The sequence below is a fragment of the Diabrotica virgifera genome, chromosome 2 (assembly GCF_917563875.1).
Source record: "Diabrotica virgifera virgifera chromosome 2, PGI_DIABVI_V3a".
NCBI lineage: Eukaryota > Metazoa > Arthropoda > Insecta > Coleoptera > Chrysomelidae > Diabrotica > Diabrotica virgifera.
This window is the reverse complement of record NC_065444.1, coordinates 264,860,263-264,885,834: the sequence shown is the minus strand read 5'-3', so window position 1 is coordinate 264,885,834 and position 25,572 is coordinate 264,860,263. Positions and strand designations below refer to the sequence as shown.

Here is a 25,572-nt window from a genome sequence, read left to right as displayed (position 1 = left end):
ATATAATACATCAGAGCCGGTTCGTATACTGGATGACAAAAAAACTATTTGTATGTGTATTTTCATATATTTGTAAATTCGTATTTTTGTGTAAATAAATGTTTTTGTAATTCTTTAATTCTACTTTTTTTCTGAATAGATCTATTAAATTGTCTACTTACAAAAATTGCAATCTTATTAAGCGTGGTTTTTAAGGGCTGAAATATTATGATGTTATATCCTAAAGCATAAAACAATCATTATTTAACCAGTCAAAACCAAATTTTACCTATATTAAAGTTTAAAATGTGTTTATATAATTTTTGACAATAAGGGTAGTTTACACCCCTAAAAATAATCAACACGCTTGAGCATGATATAGAATATGAAGTACAGGGTAAGATGATCCTAACCCCAAATTTTTATGTAAATTGATGCAAGCCGAAATTATTCTTTTAGGATAAGTAAACTTTTCATATATAGCTCCAACAAGGGTGGTTTTAAGGGTTGAAATATTGTGATATTATATCTTAAAGCACAAAAAAATCATTATGTAACTAATAAGAAGCAAATGTTGACAATATTAAAGTTTAAAATGTTATTTTATAATTTTTTACAATTAGTGGTGGTTTTCACCCTTAAAAAACCAAAAGCGTACAACGGCTCAATATAGAAAATGAACTAGAGGGTGAAATGAGCCTAATCCCAAATTTTTGTACAAATCGATGCTGAACGAAAAAATTGCGAGGTTTTGCCATTTTTCCAGCTTCATTTCCTCGACTATGTATATCGATTTTTAAGAGATATGTCATTCAAAATTATTTATTAAATAGCAAATAGTGGTGTTGTGTCGCTTTTCTCTCTTCCTTTTTCAAGTTATACTTCTTTAAGCGCGCTGGGAGTAAATTTATATGTGCGCGAATTCATCAAAAGTCTTGGTCATGAGCGCAGCTCAAACGTTATACGGGCTCTGATTGGGTAATTGTTCAATATGTCGGTTATGGGTAAACAAATGTTGTGTATATTAGTTTTTATTGTTGTGAGGACATAGAAAAAAGCAAGTTTATAATTGTAATGACTTTTTAAATAGTTTATAAAAGCAACAGGTACGTAATTATTGTAAATGTTTCAGTATTGTAATAAAAAATTAGATAGGTACTTATCTATTTGGAAAATGTATGTACCTATCTAGTGGGTAATCCTTTGATTCACATAAATTGATTACCAACATAATTTCTACCAATCTTCATCTAACTTATTGTTTTCTTACTCTATGTTTTGTTGTATTTTAATATTTTAATTCCACAAAAATCAAACTAATTTGATTAAATTCAGAACTACCAAACAGTAAAACGGTCAGTTGGCCTATCTTCGCACATGACACGTACGTGTAGGTGACAAAATGAGTAGAGGCTTCGACTTCAAATCCTAAGCACCCGAATAAACGTGGGTTCGAATCCCAATGCGAGTTTTTATTTTTTTATTTTTTTTTATACATTTTATGATTGTAAGTATATTTGTTATATAATTTTTTTCAGAAAATGCGTATATAGTTAAAATTTTTGCCAACAATTATTGTTCAGAAATCATTTCTTTGTGGCATTTTTCAATGTGTTTTATTCTTTTATCTCTTTTAATTTTTGGTATTGTTTTAATAAAATTTTTTGGAAAGTAGTAAGTATTAAAATTAGTTTAATATTGAAATAAAATATAAATAAACTGTTTAAAGTACATATTAATTTCGTTGGAATCTATAATAGAAGTATAACTTCTTACGTGTGTACAAAGTACACACACACAAATTCTTTTGTTTTGTAGACATGTCTGTTTTTTAAATGTGCCTCCAGTAAGTTGTCGCTCCATCGTTTTCCTGCTCTTCCCACTGATCGTCTTCCTATTGGCGAATTGTCTCTCGCAGTCCTTACTACTCTATTTGTTGTCATTCGGTTTATGTGGTCGTTCTATTCTACTCTTCTGTTTGTTCTCCACCTTGCACTTCCGTTGTATATCTCTACTTCTAGGTCAGTCGCATAGATCCCTTCTTACCATATTTGTCCTCTCTGTGTCAGGTTGTGTTTCTTCCACGTATGCCATTACTGGTCTGATGACTGTTTTGTAAATCCTGCATTTCATTTCTTTTCCGATATTCTTTATTTCTCCATTTTGTTTCATGAAGGCAACCTGCGGCTCTGTTTGTCTATTAACTTGATCTTCCACTTCTGTTTCCAGCCTTCCGTAGCTAGATAGTGTGATGCCTAGATATTTAGACTCCATCATTTGTTCTATTATCAAAGAATGTGAAGCCTCAACATAATATATACTCTCTAACTACATAACTTGGTTCCTATACAATAAACTGGGTTTATTGGCAAAGGCTTTCTACTAAGGCAAAATAATACGAGACACACACAACAAGGATTGTAACGCAGTATCTTGAAGAGATTAGTATTCCAAAAATGGACCCGCCTGCTCAAAGCCCGGAGTTTGATCCTATTGAGCATATATGGAGCCTGCTCAAAATGCGTGTAAGATATAGCAAGATATCGCATACCTGCTCCAACAACATGTGAATAGCTTCGAATGGCTATCATTGAGAAGGTTGCCACTTTTCCCAAAAGGAGCATCCAAAATGTGATCAGTTCTATGCCAAATCGAACGAGGAGCGTCATTCAAAAGCGTGATGGCAACGCATTATGAAAAGGGCCTCATTACATCTCAATACATTCTATGTGATTAAAAAATAAGACACAGCGTAATTTTAACCCACCACCCCCTTCCCCACTACCAAAAACGTCATTTTTCCTTTTTATTTTTATTTTTTAAATTGATTACAGTGGAATGCAATCAACTTAAAAATTTCAAAAAATTCACACGCGTTCGTAGTTGAGGCTTTTACAAAACATGTGTGATTTTATAGTAAGCTGAGGTTGGGTGTACTTAAGTAAATACCCTCAAAATGAACTTTTTTCGAAAAAAGCGTATAACTTTTTTTTTGGAAATGGCTGTAGATCTATTTTTTTATTTTGTGTATTTTGTCAAAAACTGTATTTGAAGTTTTTTTCAGATTTTTTCATAAGATGCGCTAACTTCAAAAACCCGAAATCTGGTTTATTGGGGGATTGTAGATTTCAAAATAGAGCAAAAAGGTTTTTTTATGCGTTTTTTATAACTTAAAGTAACCGATGCCTTTATGACACTCAAAAATGGGAGGAACTGTCCAAACAAACCCCCAAAAAATTGTGGAGTTTTTTGGGGGTTTGAACGCGTTTCACCCAATTTTTAAATATCCTAAACAACTCAGTTACTTCAAATTATATTATATAACCTATAAAAAACTTGATTTAATATATTTTCAAGTCTATAATATGGGGAAAATCCCTAATACCTAATAACCCCTTAAAACATTTTTTCGGGTTTTTGAAAGTTGCGCATATTAAGGAAAAATCTGAAAAAAAGTAGAAACATAATTGTTGATGAAATATACAAAATAACAAAAATTAGACCAGCCGCCATATCCAAAAAAGTTGTACGGTTTTTTCGAAAAAAAAATGCAATTTGAGATTATGTACTCAATTTACCTTAAAATTGTGTTGAATCTTATTTTATAATCACATAAAATGTAAAAAATTAAAAAATATGATAGTGCCTATTTTAACGGGGTGTAACCTTTTTCATTCTTTTCCATTTGTTATATGATAACGTCGGGGTGGCTACAAGAGTAACTGACTCAATACACAATATATTTAATCTGATAAAAAAAGCCAAAAATAAAAAGGTGGATTCGATTGTTAGAAAAAAAAAGGATAAAAAATTTCTTTAATTTTGTGTATAGTTCTTTTTCTACGACGCGAATTTAGTTAACACCGAAGTTAACACAATCAATGTTTCAATTAAAACTTATTTGAGTATCACAAACAAAAATATTGACATTGAAAGCGAAGATTCTGTAAATACATATTTAATGTAACAAAACTTCGGTATTATCTCTTTGATTCGTATGTAACTAAAATGGTTTCATATTCGAGTAATTGAATACAAAATGAACAACATGCATACCATTCATTTAGTAGGTTACATCCATCTACAAAACAATAAACAACACAATAACACTATCACATTAACTTGACGTCATAGAAAAAGCATTCGAAAAGCCGATAACTAATCTACGTATGTAAAGTAAACAGAGGTAGGTTGAAGGAATGTCGACCATACTGCCGGAGTTTATTGTGAAAAACTGTTTTTCCAACGAGAATATATCGACACTGACCTATTTCTATAGTTGACATGCGACACCGGCGTTTCTGTATTAAATTGCCTCATTCTTGAGGGAAATTATCAACTTAAGTATCGATTCCGCAGGAAAAAATGTTTGAAGTAGAAAAGGAAATTCTTGTTGCGTGTATAAAGAACGAAACACTTTTTTGTTGAATATAAGGTTTTCGTATGGATACTAAAATCAAATGTTCCAGGTATCTGACAATTTTATGGACCTTGATAATCCATACCTCTATGTTTCCTGCAGTGAGTTCAGTGGAATTTTAAATTATTAACAAGTTAAGACCAACAATGCACCTTTTGAAGAACTTTCTTTTAATTAAGTACGAACCAAAAAGCTTTCTCGTTGACAGATTGGGGCCATCATCTTATTATTTATCAATTTTGAAATGCAATGCAAAAACAATAATAAGGAGGGCCAACTTCGCAAACAAAAACATTGTATTACAAATCAACTTCAAGTAATCGGATTTGCAGATGATTTAGTCATTATAGCAAAGACGAAGAGGGCACTTGTCAAAACAGTTGAAAAATTAGATAAGAAAGCAAAGAAAATAGGGCTGGAGATAAACCAGCTCAAAACAAACTACATGATGCTACGGAAAGATGACACAATAACTCAGAAACATCTAATAACACAGAAACATTATTGTGAAACTATATCCACCTTTAGCTACTTGAGAATAACAATAGGGAAAGACGGAAAAGAGAGAACAGAGGAAAGAATTCTGAAAGACAAAAAAGCATATGGAATGATTAAAAATCTGCTGAGAAACAAGACTCTAAGTAAGAGAACAAAGATTAACCTTTATAAGACCTTAATAAGACCTGTTGTTACTTATGAGATGGAAACAACGACGATTAACAAGAAAGAGGCCTTCTGAAATTTGAAAGAAAAATAATGAAAACGATACTGCCCACAATGCAACAAGAGAGGGAAAAAGAAGAATGGAAACAAATGCCGAAATTGAAGATTTAAAGGGAGAAAATATAGTCAGATACATAAAATCTCTTCGCTTAAAATGCATAGGACATAATATACAGAGACGTCCACACTCAGATGTGATGAGAATGATAACTAACTTGACACCGCTATGACTTAGGTGTAAAGAAAAGTCTAGAGTCTAGAAGATGGCTGGATGATGTAGAAGAAGATATAAGAGCAATGAATGTTAAAGACTGGAAAGTGCAGTGCAAAGACAGGAAGAAATGGAAAAGAGTCACGACACCAGCAAAGACACACAGCAAGCTATAAATGGCATAGATGAGTAATCCAGTTCACCCAAAGATAGGATTTTGAATGCCATGACGCATGACGTTCACTATAATGAACTATAATCAATTTTTTATTATGGTATACAGCCAATGAGAGGAATCTTTTCCTTTTTATTTTTTTTTAACTATAATCCTTAGGGATTGTAATGCTTAATGAATGAATTAACCACTTCGGAGTTATGATCGTTTATCATTTGTTTTTAGACCGATATTTAATGCAGCTTCTTTAAAGCTCGAGAAAATATCCTGAACTTCTAATGTTGATTGAGCTACTTCATCTACGTCAACGGCAAAGGCTTCTTCTTAAAGTGCCTATCCGTTCCGGATATTGGCGATCATCATGGCTATCTTGACTTTGTTTACAGCATCGCGGAACAGTTCAGTGGTAGTCGTGTTATACAACTTTCGTAAATTTTGATGATTTCTCATTACATGTCCTAGATATTCTAACTTTTTGTTTTGATGGTTATGAAAATTTCACACTCTTTTCCCATTCTACTTCCACATTAGTAATTCGGTCAACCCAGGATATGCGTAAGATGCGTCTATATAGTGATGTAAGAAGAGAATATTCTCGGCCAGAAAATTCTCTGCGAGAATTTTCTATATTTACAAAAACTAGATATGGGTCAAATTATTATTATTTAAAAAATATTGTTTTTATATATATTGTTTTTATATAAATAAGTATATTGTTTTTGCCAATTTACCTTATATATTTTTTGCATCTTTAACATTATTATTCTTGAAGACCAAACACCTACTTGCCGCTCCGCTCATAGAATGCTTTTTCGCTTTGGCCGGCCGGGGAATCACGCGATTTTAGATAAAATCCCCCAAAATCGAAGTAGTCGGGGCTCGGGAATCCCATGAACCACTAGCTAGGGCTAGGGTGTTTACAGTGTCAGTATTTATTGGCATTTATTGTTCTGGTGCTATATTAACGTGGAAATATTTAGAATGGTGTTCATTTAAGCAGAGAAGAACAATTTGAGGGAACTGAGTTTATAGATAATTTAGGATGACTCGCCTGAAATAACGGCAAATTTGGCACTTTATCGGTCTAAAAAGGGATTTTTTGGAAAACCATACGTTGTAAAATCCATTGAAAACTAGACCCAATCATATGGTGGAAAGGTACATGTTTCGGAACAAAATGAACTAAAATAGAAGCATGCCTTCATCCAGTGCAGCGACTGAAAGAAGTTTCAGTTCTTATGGTTTTTTTATCCACTTCTCTAAAAGAAACCGGCTTACTGCTGAACTCTGTATGAGTGAGTTGGCGACTCGTGAAAAACAAAATCCCACAACTTCTTATTAGTACATTGAAGTGCAGAATGTAGATGACCAGGATGAGCTAATGATGGAAATAGATTCTGAATCTAAGGCCTCATCCTTTTCACATTAAATCACCACATCCATTATTTGCTGTTAAGAAAATTTTATTTTTTTATCAAATAAATTTTGTGTTTTCTGTTGTTTTTGTATTTTTTATATATAAAGAATACTGTTGTTTCATCTCATAATTTTGTATATAATTTCGTGATTTTTAATACCCTATTACATCTTTAACAACATGCTTAAGCGCGTCATAGGGTTCATTCTCAGAAAATTCTCCATATCGAGAATATTCTCCGATTTTCCATTCTCGACAATTTTCCAACACTACGTCTATAACACCACATTTCGAAAGCTTCGAGCCGATTTATAGATGCAGCAGTTAGTGTCCACACTTCCATTCCGTAGAGCAGAACTGTGAATATGTAGCATTTCAACAGATACGGTATTTTGTTTTTAATGATACGTCCCGACTGTTGAAAATGGGTCCCATTCTAACGTATGCTGCTTTCGCTTTTATTATTCGCTGTTTAATTTCTGTTGAGTGGTCCCATTGGCTATTTAAATTCGTGCCCAGATATGTATATTGCCCAACTCTTTCGATATTTTGTTGGTTGATTGTAAGTTGAGCGTTTAGTATTGGTTTTTACTAATTGTCATAAATTTGGTCTTCTTTATGTTAAGAGCTAGTCCGTATCGGTTGCTGACTTCTGTTATACGATTTGTTAATATCTGTAAATCATATAGATTATCGGCAAAAACTAGGGTGTCATCTGCATATCTAATGTTATTCAACCATTCACCGTTTATTAATACTCCTTTCGCATAACCGTCTAAAGCTTACTAAATACCCATTCAAAGTAAATATTGAATTGTAGTGGAGATAAAATACAGTCCTGTCGTACTCCTCGTTCTATTGCAATTTTATCAGTTAACTGGCCTTCTATTTTGATTTTGGCCGTTTGATTGTAATACATAAATGTTTCTGATAATTCTCAGATCTTTGTTGTCAATTCCAATTTCTTGCATTAGAGTTATAAATTTGTTGTGTTTTACGCGACATGCGGCAAAGGCTACTATGATTTTTGCCCTCCGAGCAGTTATGTCTGGTTTGATTTTTGGATAAATCGTATGACATCTAAGGCAAGGTTAAACAAAAATGAGACCAACGGATCTCCCCGTCTCAGTACAGAATTTAAGCAGAAAGCATTTGATATTTTCTTCCTATTTTAACATGTGCAAAGGAGTTCTTACACACATTTGTGTTAACAAAGCTAGTTTCTTGGGTATGCCCTGCTCAACCATTGCAATTCCGTAGTGTTGGACGATTAATTGAATCATAAGCCATAAAACATACATTAATAATGCCTGGTTACCCTAACAAATCTTAAGCTCCGGCTTAGCCCAGCTCACCTTATTATAGATAGCCGCTTTAAGTCTCACCTACGTTGCACCATAATTGTCGATTCTTCTTCTTTTGCCCTTTAATTCGTCCAATTTTGAACATAGGCTTCCCCCAGTTTCCTCCATTCGCTTCTGTTTAGTGCTTTCTGTTTATGTCGTCTCCCCATCTCATCTGGGGTCGTCCTCTTGCTCTCTTTCCTGTCCATGGTCTCCATTGTTGTATCGTGCTATTCCACCTATTGTCCGTTTGTCTAGCGTTATGACCTGCGAAGCTCCATTTTAGCCTGGCTATATGTTGGCCTGCGTCTTTGACTTTTGTTCTATTTCTGACCCAGTTGTTTTGCTTTAGGTCTGTCAATTTTACTCCTAACATTGCTCTCTCCATGGCTCTTTGTGTCTTCGTTATTTTATCCATGTTTGCCTTGGTCAAGGTCCATGTTTGGCATGCGTATGTGAGAATTGGGAGTATGCACTGGTCAATCACTCTTGTTTTTAAGTATTGTTGTCGATTCTTACCACTTGGCAATTAATTGTGGCAAACTGAAAATTGATCTAAGGCTCAATAGTGCAACGCATATGTTTCGTAAGCTGAGCTTAAAACACGTCTTATACTTAAGATGTATTGGTGCAACCAGGCATAAGAGATGGGTCTAGGACATTTCGCCGTCGCCGTTTCGCCGTCGAGCCATTTCGCCGTCGCCATTTCGTTGTTAGCATTCGTACTTATAATTTCGTGATGATAATTACTTGTATATAAGTTTTGAATGGTTTTCGAACGATTATATACTATCACTTTTGCATAATGAAGTTTTTTATTTTTGATAGAGTAAAAACAATTGAAATTAAAATCTCTTTTCTCAATATTGTTTATTTCCGGGAATCTGATAATAGTATAGCAACTTCAGCATTTTATTAACACTGACATTTAGTATAAAAAAAAGTTAGTATGTTATCACGTTCTTGCGATATTTAGTATAAAAAAAGTTAGTATGTTATCACGTTCTTGTAAACTTAACCAATGCCGGGATGGCGACGGCGAAACGGCCGACGGCGAAATGGCTCGACGGCGAAACGGCGACGGCGAAATGGCGACGGCGAAACGGCGACGGCGAAACGTCCCAGTCCGTAAGAGATGTAGCTTGAATTTATTTATTTTTAATACAATTTGCAATAATGGATTTTCAAAGTCTCCTCAATTCTATGTATAAAAACAATAGTAGTTAAGATGACATGACCACTTACTTAAAAATACATTAGTGAGTACGCTCATAAGAACTAACCTTGTATTACCCAATTCGTAAATCCCGTGATTCATCTAGTACATCAAACACGAAGCAGAACAGAAAAGGCTAGACATACCAATTAGTAGCATGTGGGTAGGTCATGAATTTATTCAATAGAGAGATCCAAATGGATTATTACGACAACCGTTGGTGACTTAACAAATTTTGTCTTCTATTTGAATAGAAGAAGGTGGTGTACAGGGTAGTCGACTATTGTTTGTAATTCCAGTTATAAAATATTCATAATGAGCGATATCATAAGCGAAAAAAGTCATTTGGAAACCTAATGTGATACATAACAATTAAAATACAATAAAGTGTAATATATATGATGATTCATGTTAACAAATGAACTACTCCAGATTTTACTGGAGACTAAACATTAAAGTTTACCAATAGTATGATACATTAAATTCATTTATATCATTTTGTATACAAACTCCTCAAAATCGACTGGTTTAAAATGTTAATAAATTTTGATCTTAAATTATCAAGAAATTATGAAATCAGAGGTAGAACACGATATAAATAATTCTAAAATGAGGAAAGCTTGTGGTCCAGATGAATCACCAACTGAGCTGCTGAAGCTAATAAATCAAGATAACATAAAAGTACATATTACTAGTAAAACTTTTTAATTCAATATATAACACCGGAGTGATTCCCACAAACTGGTTTTATAAATGTTATGGGAACCAGCGTATAGCACTTTTGGCGCTAAATGTACTATTACAATAATTCCGTGATCAAAGAAAATATGTATTTTTATGCTTCGATGCTTCGTGGACTCCGAAAAGGCATTCGATAAAGTACAGCACGTACTAAATGCAGATGCTAAAAAATACAGGAATTGAAGACAAAGATATTCGTGTAATTAAAAATTTGTACTGGAATAAAACTGCTAGCATAAAAAATTAAAGATAACTACACCGACGAAATCTCCATAATCAACAAGGAACTACTCAATGTAATTAGATACGCGGACGATACAGTAATTCTGTTAGAAAATATTGAAGGAAATGGGCATTAAAATTAACTCAAACAAACCCAAATTTTTAGTCTTTAGTCTTAACCCACCTCCTGATGCAGAGCTTCTTATGGAGTTCAAGTTGAAAAAGTTCACAAAATGAGATATTTGGTAACCCACTAGTTTTAGACATTGAAATAAAACGCAGAATGGCAAATTTTAAATTCGAAACAGCATGCCTGAGCCACTTAAATAATAGGGTGAATGCCCTTTAAAGTAGTTAATGTCTACAACGATTTTACATAGTGTTGTTTTAAAGTTAGGATGTTTTAAATTTTCCTAGATTTAACTTTAGGCAACATATAATTCTGCCCCATGTGGGTTGCAATGTCCAGAGGGTGAACATTGGCGGACGGAATTGACGGACTTCAGTTGGCAACTTAAGCTTGGAAAATTATTTAAAATGTACGAAAAGAAATTAAGGTAACAGAAAAAAATATAGACCTAATTCAATACAAGAAGTGAAAGATTTATTATATATGTATGAGATATACTACGATTATATAATAACAAACATACAAAGTTTTAGATGAAGAACTTAGCTGTCATTCATCATAAAAAATATAGACACAATGCTTAAGATTAAACTAATTGAAATCCGGATCTTTAGTATACCTATATATAAGGAAATGAGCAACTTTCAATTTTTAAACATGTCTGGTATTCAATTAGTACATTACCTCTTGGTTTCACTGCGCTAAACGTGACTGTATCCGCACAACTGAATCGATTCAAAACATTCATTTAACAAAAATAATAATAATAAATGCCAGGTATTAGAACGCAATTGTTCAAAAGAAGTAGGTAGTATTTAAAAACCAAATCGTTGTTTATATTTCAGATGGTCAATTTTTTTGGATGTTTATTATTAATTTGAATACGAAATATGTACGGTGTATATGTATTAATATAAGTAAGTACGGAGTTACAGAGAGGTCATTTTGATTGGAATAACGAAAATACATATAGTAAGTCTAGAAATATCTACTACATTTCCTCGTTATTAATGTATTTGAAGAGTATCTACAAGGGTTTTCTATTGTTTCTGATGCGACATCACAAGCAATAGAAATACGTAGAGGAGTACGGCAGTGATGCATTTTGTCACCACTGCTATTTAATGTATATAGTGAAAGCATCTGCCAGGAAGCCCTATTGCAAGCAAATGAAGGAATTGTAATCAATGGAGAAGTTGTAAATAATATTCGATACGCGGACGACACTGTATTGTTGCAAGAACAGTAGAATAATTACAGCGATTACTTACAAACATAAATATTGCTTGCAACAATTATAGCATAAATATTAATATCTAAAAAACAAGTATATGGTCTTCAGTAAAAACATGACACAACCAGCACATCATTCAAATTGAAAAACTATCAAGTTACAAATACTTGGGAACTTTAATAAACGAAACTGAAGACCAAAAAAATGTAATAAAAAGACGTATCGAAATTGCCAGGGCCACCTTCATAAAGATGAGAAAATTCTTCTGTAACAGAGATATAAGCATCCCTCTACAATTAAGAATGCTAAGAGGCTACGTATTTAACACGCTATTATACGGTGTAGAGGCCTGGACTCTCAAACAGAACAACATAAAAAATATTGAAAGTTTCGAGATGTGGTGCTACCGTCGAATGCTGAGGATAAGTTGTGTTGAAAGAGTCACAAACTTTGAAGTAATAGAAGGATAGTGAAATGAAAAAGTGACTTGTTATTTGAGGGAGGTGGAAAAATCATATGTATAACATGGGAGTAAAGTGCCTTTTCCTCCCTTGAATGATAAACTAAACTTCATCCTCGGGAGGAAAAGTAGCACTTTGCTCCCTTGTTATACATATAGCTATTCTCTGGTCAGTCGTGTACTTCGCCATTCAATTTCAAAATTGTGAGAATTGCATACTTTACTTCACAAATATGAATGTATGGTATGTCTTTCCCAATTAAGTTATATTGAGATTATAAATAAATAACTTCTATTTGATATATTTATATAGTATATATAAAGATAATAAATCACGTGTAGATATCATTATTGAGCATCGGTAAATAATGGCAGGATACCGTGACCCAGAGATATAACTTTCTTTTTCATAATTATATCGATTGGATGAATTTTAAGGCGTTCCTGTTGAATAAAAGAAAAAACTGCTGTATCAAATCGAGACCAGACATTGCGTGCCTTTTTCCATTGGTGTATATACGGGGGATATTGTAAATGTCTAGAAAAAGTATGAGCTGTAAATGTCTTCGGCCAAAAAAGTTCCAAAACAAAAAAATAGGAAGATGGGAATACATTCTTCACGAAAGTCATCATCATCATTCTCTTTGCCTTATCCCTATGCGGAGTCGGCTTCCCTAATTGCATTTCTCCACACAATTCTATCTTGGGTCATATCAAGGTTAATCCTCTTTACCAACATGTCCTGCCTTATCGTGTCTCCCCAGGTCTTCTTTGGTCTTCCTCTCCTACTCCTTCCAGGAATCTGCACTTCAGCTATTCTTCGTATTGGGTGATTAACGTCTCGACGTTGAACATGACCAAACCATTTTAACCTATGCTCTCTCATTTTGGCATCAATTGGTGCCACACCTAGACTTCCCGTAATATACTCATTTCTAATTTTATCCTTCTTTGTCACTCCAGTCATCCATCTAAGCATTCTCATTTCCGGCACATGCATTCGTTGTTCCTCTTTCATTTTCACTGCCCAACATTCAGTTCCGTACATCATAGCCGGCTTTATGGTTTTATAGAATTTTCCCTTCAGTTTCATTGGAATTTTTCTGTCACACAACACACCACTCGCTTCTTTCCACTTCATCCATCCAGCCCTAATTCTACTGCATGCATCTCCATCTATTTCTCCATTACTCTGTAATACCGATCCTAGGTACTTAAAACTATTGATTTTCACAATCCTTTCACCATCCAAAGCATTCTTCACGAAAGTATTGTTGTATTAAATCCAAGAACATAAATTATCCTTCAATCTTGTTTGTCCACTTCGAGATATAGTTTTAGACATTAAAAGACCTTAGATACGGCTTGCAATATGTGGACAAGTGCAAGTAGAGTTGCAAAAGTTTGACTTGAATGTTTGAACTTGACTTGAGTTTGACTTAATTTCAAGTCAAACTCAAGTCAATCCTTCTGACAAATAATTCAAGTCAAGTCAAACTGGTCAATCGTACAAGTTTGAAAATTCAAACTGTTTGTCAAACTAGTTTGAAAGGGTTTGAAAAATAATTTATTTAGTAGATATACTTTTTTGTCGAGATTGACATGTTAGTTGCCAATTAAGATAAGAAAATTAATAATACAATGAGTGCCACATAAAAGTATCTTGATACAGGAAGCGATTATAATCAAAATAGGGTAAATTTTTTGAAAATGATTTCTGTATGCTTTGAAATGCTTGCTGGTAAGTTTCGTTTTATCGATATAACTTGTTTATATTAGAGTGTCACTAGATTAAAACAAAGAATTCGTTGGATAGTTTTTTTATCATACCAAGTGTAATTTAATCTACTTTGGAAGCTTTAAAGTATTACGTAACGCAAGTTGGGGGAGGGTAACGCAAGTTAGTAAATAGACTAATTAAACATCTAAGATCTAACAACATCACGGGAAAAACCAAATGCAAAATATACAAAACCCTGATAAAACCGGTCCTTATATATGGATCAGAGACATGGACACTGTCGAAAAGCGATTATAAGGGGTTGAAAGAAAATGACGTATGGCGGAGAAGATATAATTTTGAACTATACGCAACATACAACGAACCCGACGTCATAACATCCTTAAAGATCGGAAGTCTGCGCTGGATGGGCCATGTTAAACGGATGTTGGAGACCGAAACACCAAAACATATAGGTGATGAGGCAAACACCAGTAGGGAGAAAGTCAAAGGGAAGACCCAAGACCCAAACTTAGATACATGGAACAAGTGGAACAAGACCTGAAAACACTTGAGATTACCAATTGGAAGAACAAAGCAAGGAACAGAACAGAATGGCGGAAAATCCCAGATTAAGCCAGGACCCAAAAAGGGTTGTCGAGCTACTGATGATGATGAAGTTGGGGGAACTTAAATAAAAAAAACTACGGAATCACAATCTCCCAACTTTTAAACTTTCATTTATATTTTACATAGAACCCCTGGATTGTATTCTATTGCCCCCTCACGCTCCGCTCATGTTACAGTAGGATAATAGTATTCAAGTGAAAAAATCTTAAAATTTGTCTTAAAGATCAAGCACAGTAACACATGTTGGCAATAAATAGCTGGACCGTTCTTCACAACAAAAGATGAAAAGGTACAGATGGAATAAAGAGGTTGTAAAATTGTGTTACGATACTTGAACGGCTCCTTTAACAAAAATTTATGAAGGCACAACAAAATATATTTTTGATAGACTAGGTTTAATGATTTTTTTGCGACTTTGCAATGTCGTCTTAAAGAATTAGTTCACTAATTGTCATTTTATAACACTGTTCTTTATTTTTACATAATACAAGTATGTATGTACTTTTCAATTTTCATTGTTTTGAAATCACCTGCCACAACATCAAATAAATCAGTATATTTATTTTTCTACTTCATTATTTCTACTTCTACTTCATTTCTAATTAATTCTACTTCAACTACAGATTTTTTCTCTTAATTTTTGCAGTGGAAGAGAAGAGATAACTTCAAAATCAGACTCAATGTGATCTGGTACTTTTCTGAGCCGAAAAATATTCAGGTTCAGATATTATTTCACAAAGCACACACTTCAAAACTACGTAATAAACAAGCCAAGCACATAGGTACTTCTTAATATGAACTACAAACTAATTTGCGGAGTAGCAGAGTACAGATTCAGACCTATCCAAATAAGTCAAAACAAAAGTCAGGAGGTACGCTCTCAATTAGAATTGGAAATAAACACGTTGCGCAATATGATATTCAAACTTCAAACTGTTTGAAGAAGTTTGATTTCAAGTCAAACCTAAAGATATCGAAATCAAGTCAAGTCAAACTTTTTTATACAAAAAGTTTGGTTTTCAAGTCAAGTCAAGTTTGTTGAATAAATTCAAACTAGTTTGACTTGATACATCTCTAAGTGCAAGCAACTTGCAATGAAAGGCACCAATTATACGGGTTTGACGAATCGCCAAGAACCAGCCGGCTTTAATCAATGAAAAGGTTTATGAGAAAAGTCAGAGTCTAACCTCCCGAACTGTTCCCCCTACACCCAGAACCACCTAATGGATGAACCTGGACTGGAGAACCTGACGGACACTCAACCGCACACGCACCTGCGTTGCCCTGTAAAACATCATCATCATCACACAGCCAAATTTGTCCACAGTCGGACATAGGCCTCCTCAAGATGTTTACACTCTTCACTGTCCTGCGCAGCTGCAATCCAGTGTGTCGCTATTCTTTTAATGTCGTCCGTCTATCTGGTAGGTGGTCTTCCACGACTTCGCTTGTCTGCCCTTGGCAGCCACTCTAAAATCTTCTTTGTCCATCTGTTGTCTCTCTGTCTTGAGACGTGTCCTGTCCATTTCCACTTCAACTTCGTAATGCGTTTTATGACGTATTCCACTCCAGTTCTTCGCCGTATCACATCATTCTGTATTTTGTCTCTCAAAGTTAGGCCAAGCATGGATCTTTCCATTTTTCGTTGTGCTACCTATAATTTTCTTATTGATGCTTTAGTCAATGTCAGTCTTTGAGCTTCATAAGTGAGCACCGGAAGTACGCACTGGTTAAATGCTTTTCTTTTTAGCTTTATTGGGATGTTTTCACGTCCCTTAGTTTGCCATACGCTGCTCATCCTAAAGCTTTTCTTCTAGATAATTCACACGCTTAGTTGTCTCTACTCATTTGTATTTCGTGGCCCAGATAGATGTATTTGTCAACTGTTTCGATATTCCAGTTTTCTAGTTTCAATGGTCCGCTAGGTACTAAATTGGCCATCATTTTAGTTTTCCCGAAGTTTATTCCCATTTCCTGTAAAACAGCACATCGTTAAATGGGGTATAAAGACATGTAACGACTGACTTTGTGAATGTGGGGAAATACAGAATGTGGAGCACCTGAGAGTATGCAGACTTTGCCCATCACAGTGCACCCTCTACGATTTATAGCTCGTAAATACAAAAGGTGTAGACGTAGTAATTCGACTGGTGATATCCCTGAAGATTGATTAAAGTCTGAATTCATAACCCTGCCAAAAAAACAACGTCCGAAAAACTGTAGCGATTATAGAATGATAAGCCTTATGCGCCACACTTTGAAAATTTTTCTACGTATCATCCACAGTAGAATCAGAGATAAATGTGAAGAAGACCAGGATGAAACACAATTTGGCTTCAGAAATGGACTGGGAACCCGGGACGCACTCTTTGCACTAAATGTATTATTGCAGAAATGCCGAGATTAAAGGAAATACGTCTTTGCTGTATTTATTGACTATGAGAAGGCCTTTGATCGAGTAAAACATCACAAATTAATTAAAATATTAAAGGATAAAGGAGTTGATAGTCAAGATGTACGAATCATAGAAAAATTATACTAGCGTCAAACAGCGACAGCTTGCATAAATGGAAAATCAATAGAAATATGCAAAATACAGAGAGGTGTCAGACAGGGTTGTATACTATCCCCACCGTTATTCAATTTATATTCATTATTCAATTTATATTCAGATAGAATATTTAAGGAAGCGCTGCATAATTTGGAATGGGGTGTGAAAGTTAATGGAATTCTGATAAATAAAATCAGATTTGCAGACGATACAGTTATTTTAAGTGATGATATGAATGGATTACAACACCTTTTAAATGCCATTGACATAGTGGGAAGAGAATTTGGACTAAACATAAACTGTTCAAAAACAAAATACATTGTATTTAGCCGTTTGGCCCATCAAGATTCACGATTATGATGGTCATATAATTCAAAGAGTACCCAGTTTTAAATAACTTGGTTGCCATATTACTGAACAAAATAGATCCAGATAAAGATATAAAATGTAGAATCGAGATAGCCCGCACGATATTTTTAAAAATAAGGTCCTTCTTCTGTAACGATAACTTGCAACTTCAGCTTCGAAAGCGCCTGATTAAATGTTACATTTGGTCAGTCCTCTTGTATGGTGTCGAAGCATGGACATTAAAAATATCCACCATTAATCGTTTGGAAGCCTTTGAAATGTGGCTGCATAGACGTACACTGAAAATACCATGGACGGCTACTCTGACAAGTGTGGCAGTCCTTAAGAGAGCAAATGCTGCCCGCGAGCTGCTTAATAACATCAAATATAGAAAGATGGCCTATTTTGGACACGTAGTAAGAGTAGACCGGTTAAAATTCTTCAAATTATTATGATGGGTAAAATCGAAGGACGCAGAGGAATTGGTAGAAAGCAGGCCTCTTGGTTGAAGAATATCCGGGAGTTGGCAGGAATAAAGAAAGCAGAACAACTATTTAGAATAGCTCGAGACAGAGACGGTTTCGCCATGTTAATCGCCAACGTCAAGGGGGTTTGATAGGGCACGTTAAGAAGAAGAAGTAGACGTAATTCTATACTGAGACTCGAAAATAAGTCTGGGTCGCTCTAATTACGTTTTTTTTTTTCGATGACTAGTTCTAGACGTCATACCATTATGTATTTCACGTCCGGATTTTTTGTCAACAATAAATAATGTGCTAAAAAATACTTTTACTTTTTCACACATCGTTACGTTTCCCGATTACGAGTCGCCGATGATCAAAGATTAAAAAAGCGTAAGTGCTTTTTAGAATAATTGCTCGAGGCGGAGAAATTATATCCGAATAATAAATATTTTGTCGAGATGGCCTCACCCAAGTTAGCACTCACTTTGTTCGCTATATTATGGTTGTGTGGTCCGATTCGCTGTGTACATTTACGAAAATAATGGTTTTAATAAAACATCGAAGAATATTTTATTTCATAATTCTTTTTAAATATATTTCACACAGGCTGGTTAATGGCACGGCAAAATTTATTTTTTCTACAGCTGTGCTAAAAGAGCCACTTTCACGCACGCATTTCGTTTGAAAGTAAATTTTCCCGCACGGCGTGCGGGAAAGTAAAATACCTTGTAATACGGCATTCTAATATATTATAATACATGCAATCAACTAATATTTATATATTATTTAGTAATCTATTTCAAATTTATCTTATTGTGTTCATGTTTTAATGAAATTAGCGCGATTATTTCATTCATAGGAGATTCTGACCAATAGAAAGCTACAGAAATAAAAATTAAACTGATAATTTTTGATAATATCCCGTCGCCAAGTATATTACGTCAGATGCCCTTCGTTGCTACGAAAAAATACATTCAGAGACATTAATGACAATTAATGTTTTAAAAATTATAAAAGTGATGACTTTCAACCGTCAAATATTTATAACAACTGTGTGTTTAATTGTACTAATTTGTACTTACATAAATAAATTACAATAAAATTTTGGTTTTGAACAGTTTTATTCATGAAATAATCGCAACAAATTGCAATCGATCTCTAAAATTATTATGGAATTTTTGCCCTCCTGACACTTTGACATAATTTTACTCCCCTTCGGGTCAAAGTGTCACTCGGGAAAAATTCGATAATTTTAGAGCTCTTGTGCAGTTACTACTGATTATTTCATTCATAGGAGATTCTGACCAATAGAAAGCTACAGAAATCAAAATTAAACTGATAATTTTTGATAATTTCCCGTCGTCAAGTATATTACGTCAGATGCCCTTCGTTGCTACGAAAAAATACACTCAGTGACATTAATGACAATTAATGTTTTAAAAATTATAAAAGTGATGACTCAACCGTCAAATATTTATAATAACTGTGTGTTTAATTGTACTAATTTGTACTTACATAAATAAATTACAATAAAATTTTGGTTTTGAACAGTTTTATTCATGAAATAATCGCAACAAATTGCACTCGATCTCTAAAATCAATATAGAATTTTTGCCCTCGTGAAAACTGTCAAAGTGTCACTCGGGAAAATTCAATAATTTTAGAGCACTTGTGCAATTACTACTGATAATTCGATGAAATAAAATTATTTTGACATAATATTTAAAAGTCAGATCAGTAGACAATTACAATTGTTTTGAATCGTCGTCATGGAAACCAGTATCGTCGTCGTGGTATCCCATTATATTGAAAGTTTGGTTTTGACAACCTTGTCAAAGAATTAATTTGTGTATTTTCACTTCTAAATAAAAATTGATATAACTCTACTTTTCGTGGATTTTTTCCAAACGTACGGCCGCGGCCCTAGAAAAAATATTGTTCCTAACTCATGCGAAAAGTGTCTTCCCCGCACTCGACTGCTTGTCCGAACACCGCTATCGTGTCAACGGCAGTCTCGTGCGTGAAAGTACCACTTTCTGCACTAGTTAGGAAAATAACTATTATCGTATCAATTTCTATTTATACCTTGTTTGTGATCAGATTTAAAAAGGAAAACTATTAGAAAGTGGACTATATGAATTTTTTTCAACTATACCTCGTTTTTTAATTAGTCCAACCCCAGGCAAGTTCACTAAATTATAAAAAAAACTCTAACAAGAAGTAAAACCACTTCTATGTAAATTGGTATATTTATTAAAACTTAAAAAATCCCAATGGATTGAATAAAAAATGTCCAATTCAGAACGTTTTCAGACCTATCGGTCCATCATCAGTGAATCTACAATAAAATAAGTAATCCCACTATTAGAATTGAAAGATGGTTGAAATTTTTTTAAAAAGCTAAAAAAGTGTGGTTAGATTACTTACGTGCATACTTGCTAAATAGCCCCAGAACCAAACAATGGTTGAATTTAAAATTCAATCTACATTATTTAAAAATAATATTAAACAGGCTAAACGCCGATGTTAAAGGATATCGCGTATGGGAACATGGTGAAACCCTACCAAAACCTCAATCAACCATCTTAGGCCAACTTTGACTATAAAGTGTCACAAGTGTGTAAGGAACTGTTTGAAGTGACATTGACAGTAGAGAAAAAGGTAGTCGATTTTCAAAGTTAATTAACCAAAAGGTCATGACCCACAACAAATGATAAAAATTTTAATAACTGAAAATGTCTAACATTTTAAATCTATTGGTTTTTGAAAAGAAATTGTGATATACAAAATTAATTTAGAATATAAGATTATTTATATTGACTGTATACCATAACATTAGATTGATCAAATTGATAGAAAGAAAGTTAAGCTGCTGTCAATAATGATAAAAAGATAAAAATAGATGAAGGTGAGAGAAGAGAAAGAATAAGTATTAGTTGGAATGTTATTGTACAAAATGAATAAATTGGTAGGCAATTTAATCTAGTCTATATTGTATTGGTGGTTGTATATGTAAAAGGAAAATATTGTTATTTAAAAATAAATGCAAATTTTTGTAAATAATGGATTTGAGTTAGGATACAGACAAATAATTAAAAGTGTGTATATGTGAATGAAAAAGATTGTAATTATTATGAGATGTTTTATTTTTTAATTTTGTTTCAAAAGTTTTGAGAGAATTCTTGTGACAAAGTGAGGGTATGTGAAGTTAGAGATAAAGAAAAGTATGATTATAGCTGTTAAGTCCAGTTGATACAAGAATGAAATTAAAATGAAAATAATATTAAAAGTGTACTGAATAAAATAAAACCAAAGTAAGAAAAAGAATATTGATATAATTTAATTGTAATGATAATGGATCTGTATGTGAGAACTGAAATTAAGTGATGGGATGTTAGTTGGAGAGGTAAAAAATTTACTTGGAAAAAGTCAAAGACAAAAAGTAGAGGGCTGTGGTGTATGGTATAAAGACAAGAATTTTAAGGGAAAGAGAGGGATAAAGAACTTACTTCTTACTTTGGTTTTATTTTATTCAGTACACTTTTAATATTATTTTCATTTTAATTTCATTCTTGTATCAACTGGACTTAACAGCTATAATCATACTTTTCTTTATCTCTAACTTCACATACCCTCACTTTGTCACAAGAATTCTCTCAAAACTTTTGAAACAAAATTAAAAAATAAAACATCTCATAATAATTACAATCTTTTTCATTCACATATACACACTTTTAATTATTTGTCTGTATCCTAACTCAAATCCATTATTTACAAAAATTTGCATTTATTTTTAAATAACAATATTTTCCTTTTACATATACAACCACCAATACAATATAGACTAGATTAAATTGCCTACCAATTTATTCATTTTGTACAATAACATTCCAACTAATACTTATTCTTTCTCTTCTCTCACCTTCATCTATTTTTATCTTTTTATCATTATTGACAGCAGCTTAACTTTCTTTCTATCAATTTGATCAATCTAATGTTATGGTATACAGTCAATATAAATAATCTTATATTCTAAATTAATTTTGTATATCACAATTTCTTTTCAAAAACCAATAGATTTAAAATGTTAGACATTTTCAGTTATTAAAATTTTTATCATTTGTTGTGGGTCATGACCTTTTGGTTAATTAACTTTGAAAATCGACTACCTTTTTCTCTACTGTCAATGTCACTTCAAACAGTTCCTTACACACTTGTGACACTTTATAGTCAAAGTTGGCCTAAGATGGTTGATTGAGGTTTTGGTAGGGTTTCACCATGTTCCCATACGCGATATCCTTTAACATCGGCGTTTAGCCTGTTTAATATTATTTTTAAATAATGTAGATTGAATTTTAAATTCAACCATTGTTTGGTTCTGGGGCTATTTAGCAAGTATGCACGTAAGTAATCTAACCACACTTTTTTAGCTTTTTAAAAAAATTTCAACCATCTTTCAATTCTAATAGTGGGATTACTTATTTTATTGTAGATTCACTGATGATGGACCGATAGGTGTGAAAACGTTCTGAATTGGACATTTTTTATTCAATCCATTGGGATTTTTTAAGTTTTAATAAATATACCAATTTACATAGAAGTGGTTTTACTTCTTGTTAGAGTTTTTTAACTATATGGTATACAGCCAACCTAGGGAACTTCCCTTTTAGTTTAAATTATAAAAATTTGTCACTCTTCACATTTATGAAATTTTGACACTAACGACATTTAAAATTAATAGGTTAATTAAGTTATATCAGCGTTTTTTGTGTTTTGTATCAAATTTCCTTAATTTTTATATTTTTATTCTGCGTTTATAGTATAAAAAACAGTTGTTGTGTTTAAAACTTTTTAGCGACGTATTACTATAATAATATAATATTTATGGATTACCATCGAAGACCGACATGATCAACCAAAAAAGAAGATGAATCTGGTTATTTTTAGTGGCATTATTGGGTGTGAATCTGTCGCAAGAGCTAGGGAAAATAGACGCACCTATGAGTTATAGAATGGTATTTTACCCCGTCCATGTGTTCCGCTCTAAAAAACACACTGGTAATCGACTATCAGAGTCTAAAAATTAGTATCAGACCAATAGTATGTTACAGATCGTCGGCTTACTGCCAAAACCCACTAACTCCATTTTTAAAATTTTGAGAGATCTACTTTTTAAACTTTCATTTGAAATTGAAGATCGACTGAATTTAAAAAAATTATTTAAGAACTGAAAAATATTTTTGTCATATTTTTCAGTTCTTAAATAATTTTTTTAAATTCAGTCGATCTTCAATTTCAAATTAAAGTTTAAAAAGTAGATCTCTCAAAATTTTAAAAATGGAGTTAGTGGGTTTTGGCAGTAAGCCGACGAGATGCGAGTCATGGATGATGACAGAAAATACAAAAAATAGTTGGAAGTATTTGAAAGAAACGTCCTAAGGAAGATATTTGGACCTAATAACAAAAACGGAGTATGGAAAAAAAAAGAAAAAAAACTAAGAAGATGTAAACCTCCGAGATGTTGAATCGGGTTTACGTCTTAGCGTAGTAAAAAAACAATTAAAAAAAAAGAAAAAAAAGACAAATTAAAAATATAATAAAAAAAATATACCAAAAAAAATAAATATGTATATACAAAAACAATATTTACATCCAAAACAGTGTATTTTTTAGATACTAGTATGTTATAGTATTTTTACTACAAAAACGTTATTACGTAGGTCAAAATTTTTGACGTAAGAGAACTGTCAAAACATTAGAATGTGACTTTTCATTATTGCCGTGTTTATAATAAACATAGCAATAATGAAAAGTCACATTCTAATGTTTTGACAGTTCTCTTACGTCAAAAATTTTGACCTACGTAATAACGTTTTTGTAGTAAAAATACTATAGTTTGTTATGTACATATATATTTAGAGTTAGAAATACAGAAAAAATTCCTCTGATTGGAAAAAATTGTTTGTTTTTAAAATAAAATGTCTGGCTAATTGGCTCAGCCAAGGCCATCAAATTCACGCAAAAAAACCACCTGAGGAATTTCTGAGCGGGACCAGCAAGGTTGGAGGTACAGTTTGGAGGAGGTCAAGGCTAAATTTGGTCTGTAGCGGTATTGGACAAAGGGTAATGATTGTTTGAAAGAGTGTTGATGTTTTTTTAAATTTATTATTAAATTCTAAAGGTGCGTTCATAACGGAGACCATCGGATGGTATCCTCGCCGAGAGCAGAGTATCCTTCTCTTCATTTTCGTGAACGCTCGCGTTTAACATAATGCATTTTATTTTACCTGGCGATCGATATTATGGTACGAGCAGTACGAGCGATACTAGGGAGCGAGTGATACATGTTTTAAATTATGTTCTATTGTGATTTATAACATTTTTTTCGAATTTAAAATTTTATGCAAGTTCCCTATAGAGACGACGTCCTAAAGCTCCACCCAAATTGGAAAAAGTTCGTTAAAATACCAGTAATAAACAGAAAAATAACAAAGTAAGCCATCAATCTCAAAGAATACTTTCTTTGGTTACAACCTGCAGAGATTTTCAAAAATTATAAATCATACAGGATGCCGAGGAAATTAAGATGAGAGAATTTTAAATAATTCACAACCCATCCGCTCAGCGTGTTAAAGTTTCAACAAGAAAGATTCCTTAATACTGGACAAAAGCGTAAATGAATTAAAATGTATAAACATTTTCAATTTCTTTGCAACACAAATATGCAGCAGCTCTTTTGTTGAGTACTAAGGAATCTTTCTTGTTGGAACTTTTACCACGCTGAGCAGATGGGTTGTGAATTATTTAAAATTCTCTCATCTTAATTTTCTCGGCATCCTGTATGATTTATAATTTTTGAAAATCTCGGGAGGTTGTAACCAAAGAAAGTATTCCACCTGTTGTCAATCTGGTGGTATGGGAACGATATTTATTGTCGTTTTCTGTGCTACTTCGATTGATGACTTACTTTGTTTTTCGGTAGATGGCTCTAGTACATCCGTGACATTTCGTTCTTTGCAATTCAGAAAGGCCCAAAATATGATGCCTGGGGAAATCGGAGAGAAGAGGATATGGGACTACTGATGAGGAGGAAAAAACCTCAGAAACCGGTATAGACTCTTCCTGCACTCTCCGATTTAACCAGAGTATTATGCAGCTGCTGCATTTTCGTGTTGCAAAGAAATTGAAAATGTTTATACATTTTAGAAAAATAAAAACAACTCTAAAAAAGAAAATCACTCCAACCCAATCTATCCTGTATTATACAACCGCTATACACTTTACCAAGGACACACTTCTCTTACAAAAAAAACACAGCTACCTTGACCACAATAATACAACATATCGATCATGACAAAAAGTTTTACTTGTCATTATCGATATGAATGATGCGGAGATCATTAATTCTGATATTCAAATAAATATCTGATTGACATAAGATAAGAGAAAGGGAGGAAGGCCACCCTGAAACTCGAGCCATCGAAAATATCTATCTACGTTTGAAAATTATTGATAGTACGGTTTTTATGACATAGCACAAAAATAAATAAACGAATGACTCTGTAAGAAGAACAGCAAGGGTTTAACT

At 33.2% G+C, this 25,572-nt stretch overlaps 1 protein-coding gene across 7 annotated transcripts in view; it reads right to left on the bottom strand.

Annotated features, from left to right (window-relative positions):
* Nucleotides 1-25,572, bottom strand: part of LOC126880622 (supervillin-like) — a 668,543-nt gene that overhangs the window by 485,595 nt on the left and 157,376 nt on the right. Inside the window, exon 1 of one of the 7 annotated variants that reach the window (XM_050644631.1) lies at nt 11,262-11,317. The exons of the other annotated variants lie outside the window; for them this stretch is intronic. The gene's annotated coding sequence lies outside the window, so the exon portion shown is untranslated. Of the gene's footprint in view, nt 1-11,261; nt 11,318-25,572 lie in introns of those variants that run through there. 7 annotated transcript variants of the gene reach the window in all.